Source organism: Silurus aristotelis (assembly GCF_946808225.1).
Source record: "Silurus aristotelis genome assembly, chromosome: 17".
In the NCBI taxonomy this organism is placed as follows: Eukaryota; Metazoa; Chordata; class Actinopteri; order Siluriformes; family Siluridae; genus Silurus; species Silurus aristotelis.
In genome coordinates this window covers 7,963,779-7,989,368 of record NC_139590.1, presented here as the reverse complement: position 1 = coordinate 7,989,368, position 25,590 = coordinate 7,963,779, and the positions used below count along the sequence as shown (strand labels likewise).

At 36.4% G+C, this 25,590-nt stretch overlaps 1 long non-coding RNA gene across 1 annotated transcript in view; it reads right to left on the bottom strand.

Annotated features, from left to right (window-relative positions):
- Positions 1-606: 606 nt before the first annotated feature.
- Positions 607-25,590, bottom strand: part of LOC310740586 — a 41,318-nt gene continuing 16,334 nt past the window's right edge. The window contains exons 2-3 of the long non-coding RNA XR_014537680.1: positions 25,291-25,377; positions 607-1,157 (exon numbers count right to left, since the gene is read on the bottom strand). This is a non-coding gene — a long non-coding RNA (uncharacterized lncRNA). The remainder of the gene's footprint in view (positions 1,158-25,290; positions 25,378-25,590) is intronic.

Sequence of the window (25,590 nt, the reverse complement as noted above, 5' to 3'; positions counted from 1 at the left end):
GTTTTTATATGCCTTATACTCATCAGTAGCTCATAATAAAGTAACATTTAGTTTATACATTAGTACATGCTTATTTATGTACTGTTATTGTAAAATGTTACCAAAAGCCCTAACCACAGAAGACTATATTTACATTTGTTTTGTGTTGTCATCCGCCATTTTTTCTTTTCTTTTGGGGAATAGTCCATTGGCATTGGTACATCAAATTTACACTTTTTATATACACTCACATTCAGAGTGCATTGTAAGTATAAACAAGTCAACAAATTTCAGGAATCGGGTTCTTCTCACTTGGAATTCAGTTACCACTACAAAATGTCACAGCTTTTGGATTATTTCTCTTTTTTGTTTTAAATGACGATAATCATGATAATCATAAATACAGGGTTTGTAAAGCTTGTCAGTTAAGTGTTATGGATGGGGTTGGGTAGCAGTTCACATCATAATAATAATGATAAATTAATAATGGATCTGAGATCAAAATCAAGTCAAGAGGCTTTTATTGTCATTTCTACTATACACAGTGGTACACAGTACACAGTAAAAATGAGAGAATGTTCCTCCAGAACCCTGGTGCTACACTAAACTATAATGACTAGAAACAAGAGTATATGTAAACAAACACAATGCAGTGCAAAAACAGCAGTAGCAGCAGTCGAGAGGTGCAAAAAACAGCATGTAAATGGTATAATATGGTTAAGTATAAATAATAAATAAATGGTGGTGGAATGGATTGAGATGAGTAATAAGTGTGTTGTTGAGTTCAGGTTGTACAGTTCAGTAACACGCAGTTGAGTGAGTGTTTGTGTGTGAGTTTCAGTTTATTGTGTATTGTGGAGCCTGATGGCTTGCGGGAAAAAGCTGTTGCACAGTCTGTTTGTGACGGCCCGAATGCTTCAGAACCACTTTCCTGATGGCAGGAGGGTGAAGAGTGTGTGCGAGGGGTGTGAGGGGTGTGTGTGGCCGTCCACAATGCTGTTGGCTTCGCGGATGCAGTGTGTGGTGTAAATGTCCATGACAGAGGGGAAAGAGACTCCGATAAACTCCTCAGCTGTCCTCACTATCCTTATGGGTCTTGATTGTATGCTGGTTCAGGCGAATATTGCCATCTCACAACTCCAAGGTCTACAGTGTGATCCTGAATCCCAGGTTATGGCCTGTGGAGAGATTCTAATGGTCGCATTTGGTTTGTGTGGGTTCATACATAACACAAGGTGGTAGTGTTAGATTTTTATTTCACTAGAAATCTTAAAAAAAATGTCTCCCAAGAAAATCAGTGATGGTGCAGGGAAAAAAAAACTTTCTTTTCGGCTTCTCCCGTTAGGGGTCGCCACAGCGGATCCTCCGCACGGTTGATTTGGCACATGTTTTACGCTGGATGCCCTTCCTAACGCAACCCTCCCCAATTTATCCGGGCTTGGGACCGGCACTAAGAGTGGCTGGGGATGGTTCCCTGACCGGGAATCGAACCCGGGTCGCAGCGGTGGGAGCGCTGCATCTTAACCACTAGACCACCAGGGGACTGACGGTGCAGGGAAAAAGAGAGTAAATAGAATTACCATTGAAACCAAGAAGGTTACGAGCGTGGTGTGGCGTCTCACACTCGCAATCAACCACTACCACATGGGTAAGTGTTAAATTATGTTTACATTACAGTAATTTGTGGTGTATTTTGCTAAAATAGGCTCCAAATACTTTTTAAGTGCAGAAATAAGCGATCGAATGAGGCCTCGGAACGGATTGAATCGCTTTTACATTCATTCTTATGGGGAAAATTGGTTCGAACGTACGAGCAAATGAACCTACAAACAATTTTTACGAATAAATGAAAAAATTATACTTCATACACATACTGTATATGTATGGTGCCTGGATTTATTCCAAAATCACCACCTCCATTGATAGGAACCAGGTCTACAAATATTGTAACAATAACAAATGATAAATTTCACTCAATACCCTTGGGTGAAATGTACCATTTTACTTAAAGGTATTGAAGGCCTTTAAATGTATCATAATCATAAGTAATGCATGAATATTTTATAAAATGTTACTAAATAATTTATGTCAGACCTATGACAAAACACAGTAGGTGACATTAGATGTTTGAGTTTATTGGAGGATTATGACAAAAGAAATGATGCTACTTTATGATACATTTGCTGAGGTTTGCGTGTCAGAGTCAACATAGAGACGGCAAAATGTTACTTGAGGGGGAAAAAAAATCTAAATTAGAAAATGCAGCTAATTTTTTCAGTAGGTCTTTATGAAAATTTTGTGTTTGACAACATAATAAATTTATACAATCTGAGGGAAGAACTAGAATTTTGCATGAATTCACAATTTACCTAGAAGCAGTATAAAATTCATTGATAAACCATGTTTTTATTGCGCTTTGTCAAAGAAATGTTGTTTCTGTCCTTTCTGATCTTTATTGAAAGTGAGCAATGCAAACCTATTTTTATGTTATCTATAAATGTAACATAATAGCTCTTTTACTGTAGTTTGAAAATTCTGTGGGGTTCAGTGTACTTCTACTGTATACCCAAATTTGTAAAAAAAAATTATTGAGTGGTGAAATTGGTAGGTGGTCACCTTTTAAGTGTTGGTTTGCCAAATGCAAAAGCAGAAGCATGACCGATATATAAACCCAGAAACCCCAGACAATAATCGTACATGTCTCTCTGTTCGGTTGCTTATTAAAATGTCAGAGCAAGTTTACAAAGTTTGTCAAGTTAGGAAGATGTGAACGTTCCTAAATGAATAAATAAATAAATAAATAAATAAATAAATAAATAAATAAATAAATAAATACAACTTTTATATGTTGAATTATGGAAGTTTCCCATTTGCTTTTTTTTTAAATTTTGTTCTTGCCAATTCCCACCCACCTTTCAGCTCTCCTTTATCACCCTGATACTGACTGGTTTGAGTGTATTCTTACAAATACTTCCTCTGAGACACACAAAACCATCCAACTACATTATTTTGATCTGCTGCTCATCCTGTGGTATTTGGATGAAAGTGCTATTTGTCCTCTTCTGCAAACATGTCCGATAAAACGGATGTGTATCTAACTTAACATGTTCTGAAACTATAAAGCATGACGAATATGTAAATATACAAGAAATTGGACAGGGTACAAACACATTATATTGAAAAAAATTTATAAATGTGTTTCTTCAACAAATGTTTACCACAAAGTTGGAGACACACAATTGTATAGGATGTCTTTGGATGTGGTGGCATTACATTTTTCCTTCACTTGAATTAGAAGACCCAAACCTGTTCCAGTATGACATTGACCCAGTGCACAAAACCAGCTTCATGAAGATATGGTTTCAATGAGTTGGAGAGGTAGATCTTGCGTGGCCTGCTGTAAAGCTCTGACCTCAGCCCTATTGAACACCTTTGGGATGAACTGGAATGCTGACTGCACCCCAGGCCTCCTCACCCCACATCAGTACCTGACTTTACTAAATCTCTGTGACTGAATAAGCAGGAATCTCCACTACCACATACCACAATCTAGTGACATTTTTTTTTATGGAGAGTGGAGATTATTAAACCAGTATATAGGGACAAAATGTATGGGATCTTTATTAACCACATTTGATGGCAAAAGTAAGCAGGTTTCATGATTTTGTACTCTGAATCCTTGTTAAACTGTGTAAAGGCATCTCTGTAAACATGTAAATTTCCTTGATTTTAAATATAGATACATTTTGCATTATAAAGTGTTTAAAATACATTTCTGCATTATGCATTATGCATTATGCATTATGGTTCCTGGCAGTGGTTAATGATGCTGCAAGTGATGCTTACAGTGTTTATCTGTAGAGCTAGTGTGGAATTGAAATGATCTTTAGCAGAAAAGTGTGATGACAGCCTCCTACACAAAAAGACTATACTGTCTAGAAAAGGCAGATGGGGAATAGAGATTTGCCCTTCTCACAGCTCTAAGATGGATCAAATGATTTCCAAAGTGCATCTTTAATATTTATCAGTATCTACTTATTTATCAATCCATCAAAGGTATAACTTTCAAAATTAGACTTTTGGATTTTCCAGTGAGACTGAGTTTTAGATAATTATTTGAATGCAGTGTTAATAGCATACAACATACAAACCCCAACATGTTCCAAAGTCAGATGACATGAATCCATTAACAAAACATTTTTTTCAGCCTGTTGCCATCAGTGTTCTCTCCCTTTCCTGTTTATCTTTGGAGTCTATGTATAAGACAGACCATTCAATCAGTAAAATCAATCAATCAGTGACAACAGCCTCGTAGGGTCAGCTTCATGTCATTGCTTCCTTGAGCACCAGGTCAGCTAATCGAAAACTGCAATCAAGGCATTTATCTTTAGCCTTTGTAAACATTCTTAATAGTCGGTGCAAAAATATTCTAATGTAAAATATTCATAATATTTTTCACAGTAGTAGAAGTGGTAGTAGTATATTGTTCTTGGTCCAAACTTTGTAGACAAAAGCATAATGGTATAATTCAGATATACAGTAATATAATATAATATAATATAATATAATATAATATAATATAATATAATATAATATAATATAATATAATCAAGGTACAATATAAATATCACTACTACTACTACTACTACTAATAATAATAATATTATTATTAAGTATTATTTCATTTCATTTCATCCTCTCCCGCTTATCCGTAATTCGGGTCGCGGGGGCAGCAGTCTAAGCAGATTCCCCAGACACTTCTCCGTGTCCAGGGATCAGGCTGTCAAGGCCCCTGCCTTCGACTGCTGCCCAATCCTCTCAGCACCGGTCCCTTACGGTCCCTCCTGCAGGTGGTGAGCCCACGGGAAGGCGGCCCCACGTCGCGGTCCTTGATTTATTTTTCTCGTAAGGGTCCCTGGAGCATAGAGGGTTAAGGGCCTTGCTCAAGGGCCCAAGTGTGGCAGCTTGGCGATACCGGGGCTTGAACCCCCGACCTTCCGATCGGTAACCCAGCGCCTTAACCGCTGGAGCCACCACTCCCCCTATTAAGTATTATTATTATTATTATTATCATTATTATTATTATTATTATTATTATTATTATTATTATTATTATTATTATTATTATAGAATGACACAATACAATAATCTGAATTCATATATTATTTTTTAGTAAGTTGTTTGAGAGAATGCATCTTATACAGAATTTTAAATTTAAATTTTAAATTTCATTTACCTTCTCTTCCCGTCTTTTTTATATTGCAGAAGCTATAAACATTTTAGCTCCCATTACTTTGTAAGGCATGTATTAAAAATACTGAAAAGTCTGTGCTGAAATTCCGAAACAACTGGACATGAAAAATGCAGTAACACCTGGTAATAAATGTCAGTGACTTGCTGTTGATGTTAAATAGTTGGGTAATTATTGCCCAGACAACATTGATTGTTGTGACTTAACAGCAAATTATGACATTGTTAATTCAATCAATAATCTGGATTCTCCACATTTACCACATTTGAACGTTTTCCTTTTTTTAATTCATACTTGTTATGTTTCAGTTGAATTCATTTGAAGATAACATAAAAAATAAAGTCTGTGTCTGTGTGTATGGAGTCACATTGCAACACATTAACATGCTAAATCTAAACTGAACAAAATTATAAATGCAACAGCAATTTTTCATGAGCTGAATCCAAAGATCTAAGACTTTTTCTATGTACACAAAAGGCCTATTTCTCGCAAATATTGTTCACAAATTTGTCTAAATCTGTGATAGTGAGCACTTTCCCTTTGCCGAGATAATCCATCCACCTCACAGGTGTGGCATATCAAGATGCTGATTAGACAGCATGATTATTGCACAGGTGTGCCTTATGCTGACCACAATAAAGACCACTGTAAAATGTGCAGTTTTACTGTATGGGCAGTTCAAAAACCAGTCAGTATCTGGTGTGACCACCATTTGCCTCACGCAGTGCAACACATCTTCTTTGCATAGAGTTGATCAGGTTGTATAGCTGTTTGTTTTCTACTTCTACAATGTCAAATATTTTAATTCAACTTTTTTGGGTCCTATAAGCCATTATCATATCTTGTGTGAAATAACCCATGACAAAGGGTGCTGTAAAAGGAAAATAATGAACCATCCATGGCAGCACATCACAAAATGTGTATACCTCACCACATGCAAAAAAAACTTTATATTCTGTGAATATACATTATATATATATATATATATATATATAATGTATATTCACAGAATATACATTATATATATATATATATATATATATATATATATATATATATATATATATATATATATATATATATATATATATAATGTATATTCACAGAATATAAAGTTTTTTGTGTGTTTGTGTGTTTGTGTGTGTGTGTGTGTGTGTGTGTGTGTGTGTGTGTGTGTGTGTGTGTGTGTGTGTGGTATAACAGCTATAAGTTATACCATAATATGCAGTTCTTCATAAGTTCATGTTTTAGCCATAATGAAGTCTTCTATACAGTTTTCGCTGTAAAGAATTTTATTTATCTGTTAAAAAGCACTGGCTCTGGCGACTACTTCTGAAAATGATAGATATACATTTGTTTTGTTTTTTATTATTATTATTATTATACCTTTAACATATTGCTTGATTAATATACACCAGAATTTCTGTGCATAAAGGATCAAGAAAAAATATCAAATATAATTGTGCAGAAACAATATAAAATATACAAAGATCAGTGGCAGAAACAACATAATGAATGTTTAAATAAATAATTTATTTAACAAAAGCAGAGAGAAACTTGCTTTGGGGTAGTAAACCTAAGCGGAACATGGTGAAGTTGAGTTGATCTGTGAGGTGATTTAGCATTTATTCAGCACTTTTTTTTGGAAAGTGTCAAGTGTCAGAGATTTTAACAGATATTAATAAATAGAAAATAATATATATTAATATATAGATATTGAAAGCTGTAATTAATGGTTTTCTGACAGGAGAAAGCCTTGTGGTTTCTTTCTAGAGCATTTGAAGATACTGTAGTCACTGTACAGTACATTGTTTTCTTAGCGGAAATAATGAGAACAATTTCATAATTGTGTGATTTAAATTCAGGATAGACAGAACTACTGTCTGAGGTGCTGTTATAGACATTTAACTCCTGACCAGTCAGATTGAAGCATCAATGCTGTGAAAAAAAGCACTGTTTGTGAGTTATGGCTGGCTTCCTGAAATCTAATTATCTCAGATGATCAATAAATGAAAAAAGTCTCGGCATGTAAGTACTCAACAGTATCTCTGTCACCGATGGCAGCATTACACAGCCTGTGGATTTAATAAGGACTTCTAGTCTTTTTATGCTATATCTGTTGAAATCTTTGCTAAATTGTTATGAAAAGTATGATCCCTTTCCGCTAGACACTTACAGCTCGAGTGTTAGCTGTTAACGTGATGAAGCTCAGAGAAGGTCTCTTGGCCTGTTTCACAATAAACTACTACTGTAATCAAGCACTAATGTACCATTGAAATGTTCACAGACAACCAAGGATAACTCAAATAAACATATCAGTGAATAATCATTATAAATATTGTAACCGTCCTCCATTCATGGCCTCATCACACCACATGAATCAATTCCATCAATTCCAAAATAGCCTTTAAATGAATGGCACACATCCTTTTCCAGATGGAAGGGATCAAAAGCACGAGAAACATATGGGGCCGTGAACCATCTCATCATGCAAGCAATCAGATGCAAATGACCCCCTTGTCCTTTCAAATAACAAAAAAAAAAAAATGAAACCTTCATTTGAATATAAAATGAATCATATTATATCAAACAACAAATGTTAATGCTGAAGGAACATCTCGGAAAATGAAAGGTTCGTCATGCACTGGGCTCTGAGAGCATAATCAGGTCTAAATATAACAGTTTTTTTATTTGATATAACCTAAATGAAAAAAATTGGCTATATGTACAGTACTGTGAAATAATGTTATAAAAATCTTTGAGTAGTATTTTATCATAATTTTCATTCGTTATTGTTATATTGTACATATCATCATCTTCTTTGTTGATTTTATGCCATTTGTATAATCTCTACACCATTTTGTTTCTTTCTGTCGTACGCCGCGGCTAGCGATCGTGGTCGTAAAGTCGAATGGTCGTTGTATAGGTCGTAAGTCGACGACTGTCTGTACAATAAAAATACAAACACTTGTATTTTCTTCTTTTTGTTGTTTTTGTACATTTTCTTTTTGTTGCTATTTTGATACTAGAATATAGTACTTTTCCAACTCCAACCCAATTGTTTTGATATTCATACCATCTAGAAGCAAACCGGTGTAGTTCTGCTCCTATTAAACCCAGTGGCAGACAAACAAAAAGTTTTAGAAATTATTACCATCATTAGCCAAGCTGTAGGTCAAATTATCAGGAATCAAGTATACATTAGACAAACAGTATGCAGTTTAGGGTTAAATCACTAGTCACAATAGGTAGATAACAACAGCTGGGACTCAAGTTTGGATCTCAATCAAGGTCTCCACTGGATTGAAGTTGCTCTCCACATTTATTACAGTAGCTTTCTGCTGTGTTTTGTTTTCAGGCAAAACTGTTTCCAGTTTGTTTACATGTACATGGTGTTTTTCCTGTCCATCGTCATCACTCCCAATGATAACATCAACATCTATAGCTCTGCTACCTCCAACTCCACCTGCTGTCTTTTACTTAATATTATTAAATATTTATTAAATGTATATAAAAATTTGACTTAGTTATCAAATAATATATACGTGTATGTTAGTAAAGTCATTACATTTAACTATGTTCTAATAGGTCTCTATCGGTATCATTTCATACCTGTATAAATAAAATCATCCCATTATGGGTTACATTTTACTTGAGAAGGTCACTCAAGATCTTCCACTCCAACCCATGTAAATACCATACCTTCAGGGAGCTGGATTTGTGTGCAGGGCCATTGTCATGCTGGAACAGGTTTGTGTCTCCTAGTTAAAGTGAAAGAAAAATTTAATGCTACAATGCTACCACCTGTAGAGACATTATGCTAGGTGTGTACCAGAAATAAGATTGGAAACGCTACAAAATCCATAGTGCTAGCGTTAGCCACCAACCAGGAAGCTTAGCAGCTTAGGCTAGCGCTATGGATTCTTTTGCATGTTATGTCCAAATTTAAGAATTTCAGACAATTCCGCATAATGAGGAAGTTAATGAATGAAGGATGGAAGGAATGAAGACATTTTCTTAAAGTATGCTGAAATAAGTAGAAAAGTTAAGTACCGGTAGATCATATCTTTAGAAAATGTATTATTAAATGTAAAATGCACACACACTTACATACACATATGTATTACCCAAATGGGATTTAACAAATGTAAACATATACCATTTATTTAATTGTATTTAATCAATTTAATTTGTGCCAATTTAATTAATTTCTCAATTTAATCAATAAAATAAAAAAAGTAAATTGTGCAGTATTAGTAAGTGTATTGCATAAATTTTGTATAAAATATTATAAAATATTATTTTATGTATTATTTAACCAGGCAGGTATTTCAGTTGGAATTGTTTAAAAATCTTTAACTGTTAATAAACTGATAAAATAATAATTAACTGCGTTAATAAAAAAACAACAAGCAATTTTATGTTTTGTGTTTCTTTCCTTCTAACTGTACCATAATTTTACCGAACTGTGACTTAAAAATGTAGGTACTGTTACATACCTCATATATATAATATACTAGTAAACTTTATATATACAATCTATGTTGACATACCTTGCATAACTACATGGCAAATTACAATGCAATACATTTATGGTCACTACATTACTCTGCATGGAGTCAGCCAGGGTTGTATAATCTGGACAGTAGCTGCTGGTAGTCAGTCTCAAACAGACTTCCAGAGATTGTGGAACGGAATTTGGACTTAATTGCAAAAGCACTAAACCTTTAAGTTGCCCTGTGGGCTAGCAAATTAATTTAATACTTGTCCACCCTAGAAGACTAATTTTACTGTGAACAATAAAGTAAAAGCTGAGAAAGGATAATGAAGGTCCACACTTCATTCAAGAGCTTTGTTCATTAGACTGTTTTGTTCGAGTACATGTTTTATCCTCAAGGTGAGGTTGCTTTGTGTGAGTGTTTGTGAACAAGGACACACAGTGTAATTGATGCAAAATACTACTCTTGTGGTTTTTCAGGGGACAAAATAAAAAAGTGTCGAACATGTAGCCACAAACTGGTATAGATTTATCACATCGTGCTTTAGTAACTGTAGGCGAGTAGATATTTCTGCATTCAAACTGCAAAGGACATTCCTTCATTCGTTCTCTGCTGACGCACTGACCTACATTTACAACCTAAATTCTAATATTTGTTCCATGAAATTGTATTAATTTATTCCCAACAGTTTATTCTCTTTATTTCATAGCGTTTTTCTTGGCTGCACTGCTTCCAGTGCGTGTATGTGAATGTTAGATTTTTTGTCCAATCAGATTTCAGCCTCTATGTGCTGCTATGTCAATCTAATCTGCCCAGGGCCTGTAAAGTCAATACTGCTGGCTCTTTGACTATTGAGAATATTAGCAACGGGTCTGTTTCTTTAACCAATAAGATTTCAGATTTGCCTCAGCTAGCTGGCCCAAAATAGCGTCAGCATTTTTCCATCCTCTGATCGGTTGGTCAGAGGGAAACAATAACAGCCAAGTCTGACTGGCAAAACACGTGTTTCGAGAAAGAGAAATTGATTTGGTCTCGGACATACTTAAAAATACATTTTACAGAAAAGCTAGACATGAGAAGAGGTCGGCCATCCCCGAAGCTAGCTAGCTTGTCTCAGCCCAGGAAAGGGTTTGTTCTCCACTTCCAGACCAGTGAATACGGCTTACAGCCTCTGAGGAGCGGTGCAAATTTTGAGTATGCATCTCTGGGGAGTAGGTTAGATTTTATTTACATTTTTAATGGTTTTGTTATGTGTTTTTTTTTTTTATAGTATTGATGGTTTCTATAATCGCGACATGATAGTGGTGGTAGTAAGAGGTGGATAAAGTCGGGTAAATGCCCCCTGAAGGCCCAGGTACCAAATGCACGGCCTGCCAATGACACACACTATATGGCCAAAAGTATGTGAACCCCTGACCATCACACACATTTGCTTTTTTAATTTGTTTTTTTTTCCAGATTACATAACTGTATTCTTTCAAATGAATGACAAAGAGCCACATTAATGTGTCTGGAAAGCTTTGTCTATGCATTATATGTGCATTTTTCAGATCCTGATTCCACCAATAATCTTAGAATCAAATAATTATTAGTGAATGGGTATTCACAAGCCAAATCCTTGAGTTGCTTCAAATCTAAAAAGAAACAGAATAGTCCTATAACCACAAAGATAATGCAATCTAAAAGAACCAGGGCTTTTCAGTAATATATTCTGATTGCAAAACATTTCAATGGAGAATTAAGAATTACTTGTGAATAACTTTTGAACTTCACATGAACTTTGTCCACTTGAACATTTTCTTTAATATCAATTAATTTTTTCATCTCTTTTAATTTTTTGTACTGTATATAAATAATTAATTCTATCATGAACTAGAATTAATAGGTCAAGGAAACCAAATGTGAAGTATTTTGCTTGAAAATTTTCTTTTGGATTTTTAGGCTTTTCAGCAGTTCTTTTTTTGTTTTGTTTTTTGATCTGATGAATGCCATCTGATGACAGATGCAATGGCTTTAAAATGTTATGAAATTACTTGCATTAGGCACTAATCAGCACCACTAGATTTTAATGAGACAATTCAACCATCACATCTGTCAAAAACTAAGACCAGAGATGTGATTTTCTGAAAAGCAGAAATTTTTCAATCAGGCCATATAAACCCTGGGTGTTGCTCTGGCTGAATTCTGACAAACCAGACAAAATGAAAAAAAAAATGTATAACAATATTCAACAAGAATAAATAAATATTTATTAATTTACCCCTATTAACCAGTTTATCCTGGACCTTTGTCCTGAATCAAGAGCTAAGCCTAAGGCCAGAGAGCACTGCTGGCTTCTTGTTTAGTTAAAAAAGAGCATAAGTGCATAAGATCACAGTCAGCCCTTTCCAAAAATGTGTTTCATATTTCAGGAAATAAAATCTCACAAATCAACTGTTTTTAACTTTTCACCAACACGTGTCTTGGTGTTGAGGATTGGTGCATCGTTAGTTCAATAAGAGTAAAATACTAAAGTATCAAATCAAATCAAATACTCACTTGTCATTTTGGTATCGGGGAATTTTAACTTATAATGAAGTAAGTTTTACATTAAGGTATTTATACTATTTTCAGGTACTCTTTACATTTCTGCTATGCATAAACATGCTCTTACACATTTACACCTATGTTTGTAAACAGTGGAAGGAAACTGGATAATGAACACCTGAGCTTTGAAGCAATGCTACTCAGTGTGACACCATGCTGCCAATTATTTTATTTATCTTCCTGTAAAGGTGTTGAGTAGGGAGCCAGTTTACAGTCACGGTGATTGCACAATCTACCTAACAATGGTAGTATGATTTCTTCACATAGAGAATATTAGGCTTTTGATCATGTTGCTGGTTAGTGAAGTGACCTGGTTAAATGGACATAAATCCAGTCAATTCTGTTTGTCAGACGTCCATTTCGCTTCAGTCCTCCTAAGAGAATGAAAGCTGCTGGGATATCATTGCAGTTTGTAAAATATTTTTATTTAAAATTACTTTTATATTAAAGAATGACTGGTTTTAATTTCACAATGGATTTACATGCTTGCAGTGTCCACATGGGTTTCCTACGTCCGAAAAGTGCAAAACACATTAACAAATCCGAAAACACATTAACAAATCACAACAAGTCAGACAAACTGGAAAAGGTAGGTATAGTTTGTGAATGGAAACTTACAGATCATTGGACAAGACACCAGTCAGTCAAGATATACAGGTGAATGACAGGTGTCTCGTCCAATGATCGGTAAGTTTCCATTCACAAACTATACCTACCTTTTCCTGTTTGTCTGACTTGTCGTTGTGTTTTCGGATTTGTTCATTTGTTTTTGGATTTGTTTATTTGTTTTTGCATTTGTTGTTTTGTTTTTGCATTTGTTATTTTGTTTTCGTATTTGTTGATGTGTTTTGCACTTCTCGGCCACCATAGTTTCCTTTTGGTTCTCTGGCTTCAACACACCACCCTAAAAACATGCCAGTAAATAGATTGGCAAAAAATGGGAGAAAAAAAATAAAATGGCCATGGATTTTGAATAGAATTTTTCAAATTTCCCCAGATTACTGTATATGTAGCCACACACATCAAACTGGCTTATGCTTGACATGGACGAACTAAACATAATTATTTTGTGAAAGATGTAAAATTAATATAATACAGTCTTTTTCCTGCTTAACTGATGTACCATGCACAGTTCAGGTAAACATTATTATCACTTTACACAGAACAGATGGGGGTGAAATGTCGAAAACACATATTGTCCTGCATAATGTGTACAGTCCTTGAACATTCATACATTTACATCTGCATTTAATTACTTGACCAAGGTTTAGCTTTGTAGTCACGGCTCTGTGGGTGTTCGGTGTGTTTGACAACGGTCGTGGGCCGTTAATTGGGGGACGTATTTACATACACGTTGCAAAGGTCGAAAACCTCTTCAGTCAATGTTACTGTGCATCCCACTAAAGGCATATTATAATTATAAAAACTTAGTCTAAAAGGCTTTAATACTGCCAGGTATTAATGTGTGACAATTGAGAGGTGGAGAAGGATCCAAATGCATTTTATGAAAAAAGTAAAGGAGAGCAAATCACTCCTCACACTGCACTCTTTTTAGTTCTGGTACAAAGGTGGTGGAATAAACTTCCCCTAGATGTCCGAACAGCTGAGTCACTGCCTAATTTCAAATGATCTACCTCTTCTTGGAACACTTTAACACATTTACCCTATTTGATTTATGTATTTATGTAAAAAAAAAGAAAAAAAGGTGCAAAAACAGTCACATTAAAGTAATTTGGCCACAATCCTGACAAACATTTGTTTGCTTGTGGGATATTTATACATTTTGGGCTATTTATACATTTTTATAATTTGTATTTATAGCTTTACATAAAAAATAATAAATGAAATAATAAAAACTTAGGCTGATGATATCCTAATTTTGCATTGTGTTGATTTATTTATTGATTGAGATTTATTTCAAAGTGTGCATCACCCGGGATTAGGCGTCTGCTAAATGCTGTAAACGGATATGTAAATCCAAAAATCAGGAGAAATAGTCGGTAAACACGCAGTAGGTCAGATAATCAACAAAAAATGTGCCAAAGATAATCCGAAACACAGAAAACCTATGTAACAACAGGATCAAAACCAGGAATTAGTAACACCAAACAAAGGCTTGGTGAAGTCAGGTGTGTGTGTGTGTGTGTGTGTGTGTGTGTGTGTGTGTGTGTGTGTGTGTGTGTGTGTGTGTGTGTGTTTGTGTTTGAGAGAGAGAGAGAGAGAGAGAGAGAGAGAGAGAGAGAGAGAGAGAGAGAGAGGGTGAGGATGAGGGTGTTGGTGATTAGTGGCATGTATGCATGATTAGAAGTCCAGTAACTGTAAACATTACAAATGCTGTGACATATGACATATGCTGTGAAAATTTTACTGTTTGTAAGCTGTGGTGTGCTCTCTGAATCAGAGCATGTTGCTAGTGACTGGGCTGCCCTGACATCATGGAATTTGATCTATTATGGAAATCTATTTTCCCCACTAAATGAAAGGTGACAATTTAAAAGGGAAAAAATCGATGCTGAAATGTTCTGTGGGATTTGTTGCTAGTTTGGTTTGGGTTCACTTTAGAGCAGGGATGTCTGACATCTGGCCATCTGAATGTGGTTTGTGGCATGTAAATTGGCCTTTGGCTTCTTTATAAAATATTTAATAGCTGGCTCAGCTGACAACATGCTGCAGTATCTTTAGTAACATTGCATAAATTAGCAGTGCAGTTGGATATGAAAACAGTAAATAAATAACACACAAGGCATTGAATATGTGCACAGCTATTGAGAAAATTATAGTATGAATGTTAACAGTACACTGTTGTAATAGAAACATGTATGCATTTAAATCCATTGTATTTGACAAAAGGTTTTACAGTTTTAATAAACAGTATGCACTATTCACTATATCAGTTATATTTGTGTCTGTTCCTCAGGTACTTTGATGTGGTTTCATCTGGCCCCCTTTTAAAAAGTTTAGATCACTGCCTTAGAAGGTCACTAGAAATCAACACAGGTACTCTGACAAATCACCTTAATCCTATAATGAATAGTTTCTATCCCACATGGGAGATGTTTCTTCCAGGGTGACCCTATCCTCATTCACATGGAACTAGGGCTCACTAAATAGTTTGATGATATCACCTGGTGTTCATGGTCAGCACCAGATAACAACACAGTTAAACACTTATGAAATATGGGAACAAGCATTTGTTCAACCATGACTTGACATGATTTTGTCAGGTTTACAATGCATAGCTGTCATTCCAGGACATAGGTGAGGGGTATGTATCAGTACGACTGGGCACCATAAAAAAAATAGAGTAAGGAATTTGTGAATATTTTTACATTGGCTGCACTAAGGTAAAACCTATACTGCTAATTCAGCATCATATGCTAGGTAACAAGGGGACATATGTACTGTATATTCCTATCAGGATTTGAAACGTGGAGCCTGGAATTTGACTCGTGCCCTGTTCAGAGAATAGGACCAGTGAATCATATGCCAATTTTTCACTCATCATTTGTTGACCATTTTTTAAAAGCAGAGGCCTTACTTGATTACAAACTATCGAAAGGTTTACTCTGATTAACAATACAAAAATATAGCCCGAGAGTCTAGGAAATTTGCTATGACATTGAGAAGGCCTGTTAAAACTGTGTTAAATCTTTTTTATTGGCAGTTCAGCTAACTGTGAGATTATGTAGGCGGTGTGTTAATGGTTGAAATGATTCAACACCAAGGACATGCCTGGGCAAACAAAAAGTCTTTTTGTCGAACAATACAATAATATAGGACAAATTGAACCCCATTAAGTACAAACATTCATTTTTTTTTACATTTTGGTTTATTTATACAGCACCCTCCACATTTATTAGCAACTCTGGGTTCTTGGACGTCTAATAAATTAATTCTTTATTGCAGAAGCATACTCTCACTCTGAAATTTTAAAAAGATCTAACAAAAAAAACAAAAACAAAAACATTACTATAAAATAATACTTTTTTATAAAATCATCTGTTTCACAATTATTGGCACCCCTAACAATTCCTATAAAATAAATTTAACTGAAGAATTTTTGTAATTTTTACTGTAGTTTTTAAAGTTGATCAGAGTATCTGGAAACCTTTAATTAATAATTCATGACTTTGTGTTTTCCTGTGATATAAATCACAAACCACCTATTTCTTTATATACTCTTCAACATGGACAAGACAAGAGAACACCCCATTCAAGTAAGGCAGATGTGTGTTGACCTTCATAAGTCAGGCAATGGCTACAAGAAAATAACCACTTAAACCTGCCCATATCTACAATCAGAGGACTCATTAAGAAGTTTAAAATGACCGGAACAGTGACAAACAAAGCTGGACGAGGACTCAAGTTTATCTTGCCACCACGCACATTGAGGTGGATGGTAAGAGAAGTAAAAAATTAAACTGCATCAATAGTGTTTGGTGTCACAAAGTCCCCATAACTACTATCAGACAGTATCTACATGCCAACAAGCTGTTTGGGAGGTATGCAGGGAAAAAGCCTTTTCTCACCTACAATCACAAACGCAAACGTCTGAAGTTTGCTAAGCGGTACTGGGACTTCAACTGGGACCGTGTGCTTTGGTCAGATAAGACTAAGACTTTTTTTGACAAAAAACACTCTAAGTCCTTACACATCTTAACCAGGGCTGCAAATAATTGTGGAGGGTGCTGTATATGAACAATTCTTAAACAATTCAATATATAAGTAGTGTTTATTAACTATATTTTATCTGTGGAAAGTCATTAACAAAAAGCTCTATGACTCGGTATATATAACGTATGGGCAAAACTCCTGGGACCTGACCATCACACTCATATGTATGTGGTACTTCCCCAAACTGTAATCATGAATCTCAAAGCACTTTACTATATAGGATGTTTTTGTATGCTGTAGCTTTAATATTTCCATTCAGTGGAACTAAGCTCAAACTTGTTCTAGCTTGACAGTGCCCCTGTACACAAAGCAAGCTCCATGAATAATGATCTGTCCAGTAGGACAAATACAAGTGGCCTGAGCCAAGCATTTACCTTGGGACACCTATGGGATGAACTAGAACACCAGTTTTAAACGAGACCACCTCTTAAAACATCAGTACCTGACTTCATTAATTTAGCTGTGGCTGTATGAGTATAAATCCCTACAGCCACACTCTAAAATCTAGTAGAAAGTATTTTATAGCAACAAATAGGGGTCCAATTTTGGAATAGCATCTTTAACAAGCTTGTAAGGGAATAATGGTCAGGTGTCCATATTGGTCAAGTGTCAATATTATGTTCTTTTTTTGTATCGAAAATATGGTACAAATATAGTTTATCAGATTTGGGGTTCCATTAAAAACCCTTGACTTCTAAAACTAGCTCTGTAAAATGTAATTTTCAATCATGATTTGTGCTTGTTTGAATGTCCACAGCCCTGAGAGTCTTTTTTCTGAACTTCATTAGCTGCTCGTCTGTGAGGCAATACTGGAGTTTGGTGAATGCACTCGCTAAATCCACTCACAAGATTAATTATCATATGTGCACTAATGTTCACAGATATTTTCCCAGATATACACTTATTATTGCTTGTAACTTCCACACCTTAGGACTGCTCAAGATACAGTGTATAAAAAAGAATCAACTATCTAGAGGTAAAAGAATGAGATCACCCAAACAATGATTATTATATTATAACAACACACCCTCTCATATAAAATACATTCATACATTATAACAATAGATTGTGTTACTATGAAAACATTTGCATGTAAAAATCCTTATAAGGTGATAGTTTAGTGGGTAAGGCATTGGACTATAGATCTGAAGGTCATGAGTTTAAATCCCAGCCACACCAATCTGCCACCTCTGGGCACCTCACCAATGTCCCTAACCCCTAGCTATTCAGTTGTATGAAGGAGATAAATGTGAGTCAGCAGAAATATCAAGATATATCATTGAGTGACATTTTTTCTATATATTTTGACTAACTAATTTGTATTTTTCCCCTCATAACAAGTGCTTGGGTTTGATACATTTTAAGAATTTTGAATTTAAGATAATTTTAAATAAACATACCCAGATGCAAGAAGATGTTTTTCCTAGTACATACCTGTTAAATAACATAAAAAAATATATAAATAAATATTACTCTGGTAGGTTAATTCAAGGACAAGTAACTAGAATAACTATCAGAACCATGTTGCTCTGTTGTCGGATTATCCCTCAGGTCAGAGATAAATGAAGCATTTAAGCTTCCCCTTATTTTTGTTCCACAGATTTGCTGCAACACAAATACAAAGCTTATCTAATCTGATAATCAGAGATATTGAAATCCTGAGGCTAATACAAAACTGCATGCTCTATTCTAAATGAGTAAATACTAAACTTTGTAATACATTCATTTGCCAAACAAGGAAGTTAACCAAATACCTAGCTAGCTCACCCAGCTACACATGTATCATGTCTGCTTGCAATTTTCCCTTCCTTCTAGCAATAAACCATGCTGAGTGAATTTTACAGAGTTCAATTTGCTCTAGCTACACAATACTGCAATGAAATATAAGACAAATATTTACAGCATTGCTTTAAGATGGGATATAAAGCAATCATCTGATTTTTCAATGCTTTTCTGTACATGCACGGTGTATCACTAAAGTAATGATACACTTTAGGGTAAGTGACCTCAGCTATGCAATTTAAGTCTGAGGGGGAAAAAACAAGTTGTTTTCACACACACACACACGCACGCACGCGCGCACACACACACACACACACACACATATATATATATAGAGATTGACAATGAAACAAACATTACACATTCAGTGAGGTCCAAGGTATTAAATGCTGGAACTTGTATTTAAACCTAAAATGTTTTTTTCAAAATGGAAAAGTTTTATAAATGTTGGTGGGTAGAGAAATTATACACACAAAACAAACAAAATTACTTTTTCGGGTTTTATTTCTCTGATAGATCCCCAACATGGGATTTTGGATTACAACATCTGTTCTCCAACAGATGACTAAAATTAGTACAATGCAAGCTGATGCAATGCAAAATAATGCCACATTCCAAACGATATGGAAAATGGTATAAGAAACTGTAGTGCAAAACGGTGCACAATGCCCTACTCTACACATGTAAATGAAACAGTACGAAATCATACAGTAAAACACAGTATATATATATATATATATATATATATATATATATATATATATATATATATATATATATATATACAGTGAGGAAAATAAGTATTTGAACACCCTGCTATTTTGCAAGTTCTCCCACTTAGAAATCATGAAGGGGTCTGAAATTGTCATCGTAGGTGCATGTCCACTGTGAGAGACATAATCTAAAAAAAATAATCCAGAAATCACAATGTATGATTTTTTAACTATTTATTTGTATGATACAGCTGCAAATAAGTATTTGAACACCTGAGAAAGTTAATGTTAATATTTGGTACAGTAGCCTTTGTTTGCAATTACAGAGGTCAAACGTTTCCTGTAGTTTTTCACCAGGTTTGCACACACTGCAGGAGGGATTTTGGCCCACTCCTCCACACAGATCTTCTCTAGATCAGACAGGTTTCTGGCCTGTCGCTGAGAAACACGGAGTTTGAGCTCCCTCCAAAGATTCTCTATTGGTTTTAGGTCTGGAGACTGGCTAGGCCACGTCAGAACCTTGATATGCTTCTTACAGAGCCACTCCTTGGATATCCTGGCTGTGTGCTTCAGGTCATTGTCATGTTGGAAGACCCAGCCTCGACCCATCTTCAATGCTCTAACTGAGGGAAGGAGGTTGTTCCCCAAAATCCCGCAATACATGGCCCCCGTCATCCTCTCCTTAATACAGTGCAGTCGCCCTGTCCCATGTGCAGAAAAACACCCCCAAAGCATGATGCTACCACCCCCATGCTTCACAGTAGGGATGGTGTTCTTGAGATGGTACTCATCACTCCAAACACGTTTAGTGGAATTATGACCCAAAAGTTCTATTTTGGTCTCATCTGACCACATGACTTTCTCCCATGACTTCTTTGGATCATCCAAATGGTCATTGGCAAACTTAAGACGTGCCTGGACATGTGCTGGTTTAAGCAGGGGAACCTTCCGTGCCATGCATGATTTCAAACCATGACGTCTTAGTGTATTTCCAAGAGTAACCTTGGAAACGGTGGTCCCAGCTCTTTTCAGGTCATTGACCAGCTCCTCCTGTGTAGTTCTGGGCTGATTTCACCTTCCTTAGGATCATTGAGACCCCACGAGGTGAGATCTTGCATGGAGCCCCAGTCCGAGGGAGATTGACAGTCATGTTTAGCTTCTTCCATTTTCTAATGATTGCTCTAACAGTGGACCTTTTTTTTACCAAGCTGCCCGTAGCCCTTTCCAGCCGTGTGGAGGTGTACAATTTTGTCTCTAGTGTCTTTGGACAGCGCTTTGGTCTTAGCCATGTTAGTAGTTGGATTCTTACTGATTGTATGGGGTGGACAGGTGTCTTTATGCAGCTAACGACCTCAAACAGGTGCATCTAATCTAGGATAATAAATGTAGTGGAGGTGGACATTTTAAAGGCAGACTAACAGGTCTTTGTGGGTCAGAATTCTAGCTGATAGACAGGTGTTCAAATACTTATTTGCAGCTGCATCATACAAATAAATAGTTAAAAAATCATACATTGTGATTTCTGCATTATTTTTTTTAGATTATGTCTCTCACAGTGGACATGCACCTACGATGACAATTTCAGACCCCTCCATGATTTCTAAGTGGGAGAACTTGCAAAATAGCAGGGTGTTCAAATACTTATTTTCCTCACTGTATATATATATATATATATATATATATATATATATATATATATATATATATATATATATATATATATATATATATATATATATATATATATAACATGGTAGTGGGGATACTAACAAAAGAAAAATACAAACATACATCTGGCAAATCCATATACATTCTAAATCACATAAACAAAAGAAAACATTAACTCACTCACTCCTCCCCCACGTGCTAATGTCCACACGTGTATCTTCCTCACCAGGATTTTATGTACATAGCGATGTAGCACAAAACAGCTCATTAAAACATTGATTAAAACATTAAACCAAAACATTGGTTGATTCTTACCACATATGATTTCTTGCAATGTCATTACACTAGCGATATCAATTGAAATATGACATTCCAACTCCATCGTTCTCTGAACTTATTTATATGAGTTCATCTTGCTCTGCTAAAGACTCTTCAAAGAAATCTGACAGTCATTTATGATGATTTATTAACGAATAAAGTTATTAGATGAAATTTCCAAACTGTAACTTTCCTGGTCTTTCTTATGTTTTCCACAATTTACTACGCGTCCTACAAAATGATGTCAGTGTAGTTTTCATGACTTTACAGGTAAATAACCCTGTTCTAACTATTTGCATTCAGGTGTATAACATGACCCGGTTTCATACTGTACATGAAATGCAGTGCCGCTTTGTTATTGTTGTTTTTATTGAAATGGCTTACACGAGAAAACAGGAATATGTTTAGTCTATTTTCCAAACATGCAGCTCAATTGTTTTAAATGTACTTCTTTTAAAGACAGAGCACAGAAAGAGCTGTCTTTATACAGCATCTGTGCCATCAAAAAAAGTAAGTAAGAGTTGCTATGGTCAGTCTGACTTTCTATTTCAGAGGGAAATACTGTACATCAACACATGCAATCAAATCACAGTGAATACATCATTATATATAGACTTAAAATATTAACATATATGTAATATTGCTATAGTCTGTGATATAAGCCATGTGTGTGTCCCACAATAGGGAAATAAAATCATCCTTTGCAGAACGGCAACTTGCCCAATTTTTGTAATTCAAGTGCCAGGGTTCATGTTCTCATATCCAATGAGAGCAGTCTAATTACACTGTCACACTGGTGCTAATCTCATGATGTAGTCAAAGATGACTGTGGAAGTTGGAGATGGGATTACAAGGCAATAATTTTCCCTAAAGTCAATAACAAAGAGATGGACCTAAAAATAGTGCTTCTATTCCAGGCCTTGTTGAAAAGGTTACTGTATGTTATGGCATTCAGGATTTAAGTCCGGCTTAAGGCGGGATTGAATAATTAATAAGCAGGAAGTTAAACCAGATGTAATCTATTTCGAGTGACAAAATACAGAACGAGTGTCACCGTGCCAATGTTATCAGACTTTATTAGACCCAACACTAAGGCTGAGGCTTTGTAAGGTTGCTGGTTCAACTAAGTCTAATTGAGACAGTATAATACATTCATTTAAATGTGTCAGACTCATTTTAGCGAGTGATGTTTATAAGACTCAAGTCAAGTGGGCAGCACAGATTTATTGCCAATACCAGTACCTAAGTGTTCACTTATCATGTATTTGAAAGGTTCTAAATAAACATTCATGCCCCCTACTATCCCCCAAAATAGAAATATAAGTTTCAGGAACTCGAGCTGCGTCAACACCACCTTGGGAACGCGTCCCTGTGTCCACGCTCTGAATTGTGTGTGAAATTTGTCAGGTGCGACGTTTGTCAGGTGCGACCAGTGGGGTGACATCAAAACCAGGTAGCTATAAACGCACAATAAGTAGAGCTGACGCTAACTTCTGTTTGTTCAGGAAGCGCTTTGTGTGTCTCTGGAAAACTCAGGTGAGTATCGGTAAGACAGTAAGTCAAAAATACTTATATGGAAGGCAAGCTGTCTTTCAGGCTGTGTGTTCCTCCTTGCCTTCGCTTTCTTACGAACAAATAAACAAAGCTTATGTATAGCTTACCTGAAAGTGGAGCATGCTCAGTCTCGAGAGCGTCGACTGCTCGCACTGTAGCCGCATGTGAACCCTTGAAGTTCTGGCCCTGCTTTCGCCGAGGTGGAGCGGCGATTTACATAGTAGGGTTTGCAGGTGGATCTGGCAGAGGGATTGGAGATGGGCATGTCCCTTTATCCGGCCTTATCTGCCAGATTCAGCCCAAGGATCGGAAGAAGAGAGGAAGGGGGTGGATGCCTGCAAACCCACTGACACTCCCTCTACTCTAATGTAGTAGCTCTAAAAGATTGCGGTTGTGGGGCGATGTCCCGGGTTAAAGAGGCGCTAGCTGGCTATCTCTCCCCGGGTGCCAAACCTCTGCAGACAACGTTGGCTTTGGTTGCATGCGTACCAGGCTGATCTGCTAAGGGAGCTGTATAAGGGGGATAGTTCGGGGGCTGGTGCTATGTGCTACAGACCTAGCTCTCAGGGACAAAAAGGAGATTTCCAGGAACGTTGGCCGGTCCATGTTAGCCCTGATAGCCTGACATCCCTGACAGGGACAGAGCATTCCTTTTGAATGGCCAAGCAGGCACTGTGAAGACCAGAAACAAAGCATCACCACTCTGAATTCAGGTCTAGGCTGAAGCCCAAAGAGTGGATGGATCTAAGGACCGTCATCTTCAATAAGAGGGCTTCTGCCCAGAGACCCTGACAGCCCCTATGGAAAGGAGCTCCCTGCGAACAATCAGACCCTCGGCAGGTGGATTGTGGATGCTATCTCATTCTCTTATGAGTCCTGTTTTCTCCGCACACCTTTCAGGATCAAAACTCACTTCACTCAGAGTGTGGCAGACTCTAAGGTCTGGTCCACTGGAGCTTCTTTCCAAGACATTTGTAACGCTGTTGGCCCTGCGGTCAAGACTACAGAACCTGACAAAGGTCAGTGGTCCACACCACTGACCTTTGTCAGTTGTGTGGACAGTGGTGTGGACCACTGACCTTTGTCAGGTTCTGTAGTCTTGACCGCAGGGCCACTCCTGGCTCTTCTGTCCTCCAGCCTAGCTTTGCCCATCTACACTAGGCAGGGACTGGTTAGTCTGACGGGATAAGACTCTTGTTCCCAAAGCATTGTTGATGCAGCTCATTAGGTTCATTGCGTCATTGACAAAGGCAACGTCTCTAGGTTACTTATGTAACCCTGTTTCCCTGAGGGGAACGAGATGCTGCGTCTCCAGGCCACACTCACTGCAACCCTGCAGTGCTTCCTTCCATTTCAGAAGCTAGCGTCAACTCCACCGCATGTGCATTTATAGACGATATTCAAGGAGATACATCTAGGATTAATTTCAACATTAAAATAAATCAACATATTCTTCAGAATTATTTATAAATAAAATCCATAGAAAATGAATCTGTATTCCACCCTAGTTATAACGGTTGGAAAGGGACATGGTTACAGGATCAGCCAAATGTGAAACCTGCTAATGAAGAATTTCATATCAGTAACACATTTTGTCAGTTGTAGTCCCCAGTGAAATAACAGAAAGCCCTTTCTCTTTTCAAAAGGTGTGTTATGGTCCAGCAAATTCCAATCAATCGTGGCAGTATCACAAGTTTGTCACTCATTTGTGCTGTAGAATCACATAAAAAGTAGGCCTATCGAATTCTTAAAATTAATATAGCTGCAGATTACTCTCACTGTACTGTTTATGTATTTGTTTATTTATTTATAGCTTCATGAACACAAAGTCATGATGTGGGAATGCACCCAGGGGAACACATCTTAGGATAAAACCCTGGACCCTTATTTGTGTAACTTTGTTTGACTAAGCAGTCATACCTTTGAGACCCTTTAACTCTATTGATACAACGATAGAATAAAATTAACTCAAATGAAATAAGGTTTATTGTAGACCAGCACAGATTTCTGAAAACACATCAGACCAACATCTAGTCTATTTAAAGTCACAGTCTCATTGTTTCATAAAAATCCTTAAGATATTATTGTCAGATTTTAATAGTGTGATGCTCTCAATTTGGGAACACTAAATGGATAAACATGGAGAATGTTATATGATGGCCTCACCTACGCTCACCTACAGGTCATAGGATACATAATTCTTTCCACATACAAACACACACACATATACACAAATGAAGAGAGAGTAAAAGCGAGAGTGCTTTACATTCATTTCAGCCGTGTGCTTCTCATTGGTTTAATTGCGCCTCATCATTTCCAGTCCTTACTTCTTGGCTCCTCCCTCAAGGAGAGTCTGCAAGGCAAGGAAACGAGGCCAGAATGAATCCTATTTGCCAATTGAGATGCCCTTGCTCAATGACTCATCACTCTAAAATAAAGCACCCTTTGTTGACATGATTCAATGTTGCACAGGGCAAAACAAATTTTAATATAGACAACACAATGTGATTGCACACTGAATAAACACGTGACATCATTGCATGTGTGCGACACATGTTTAGATGTT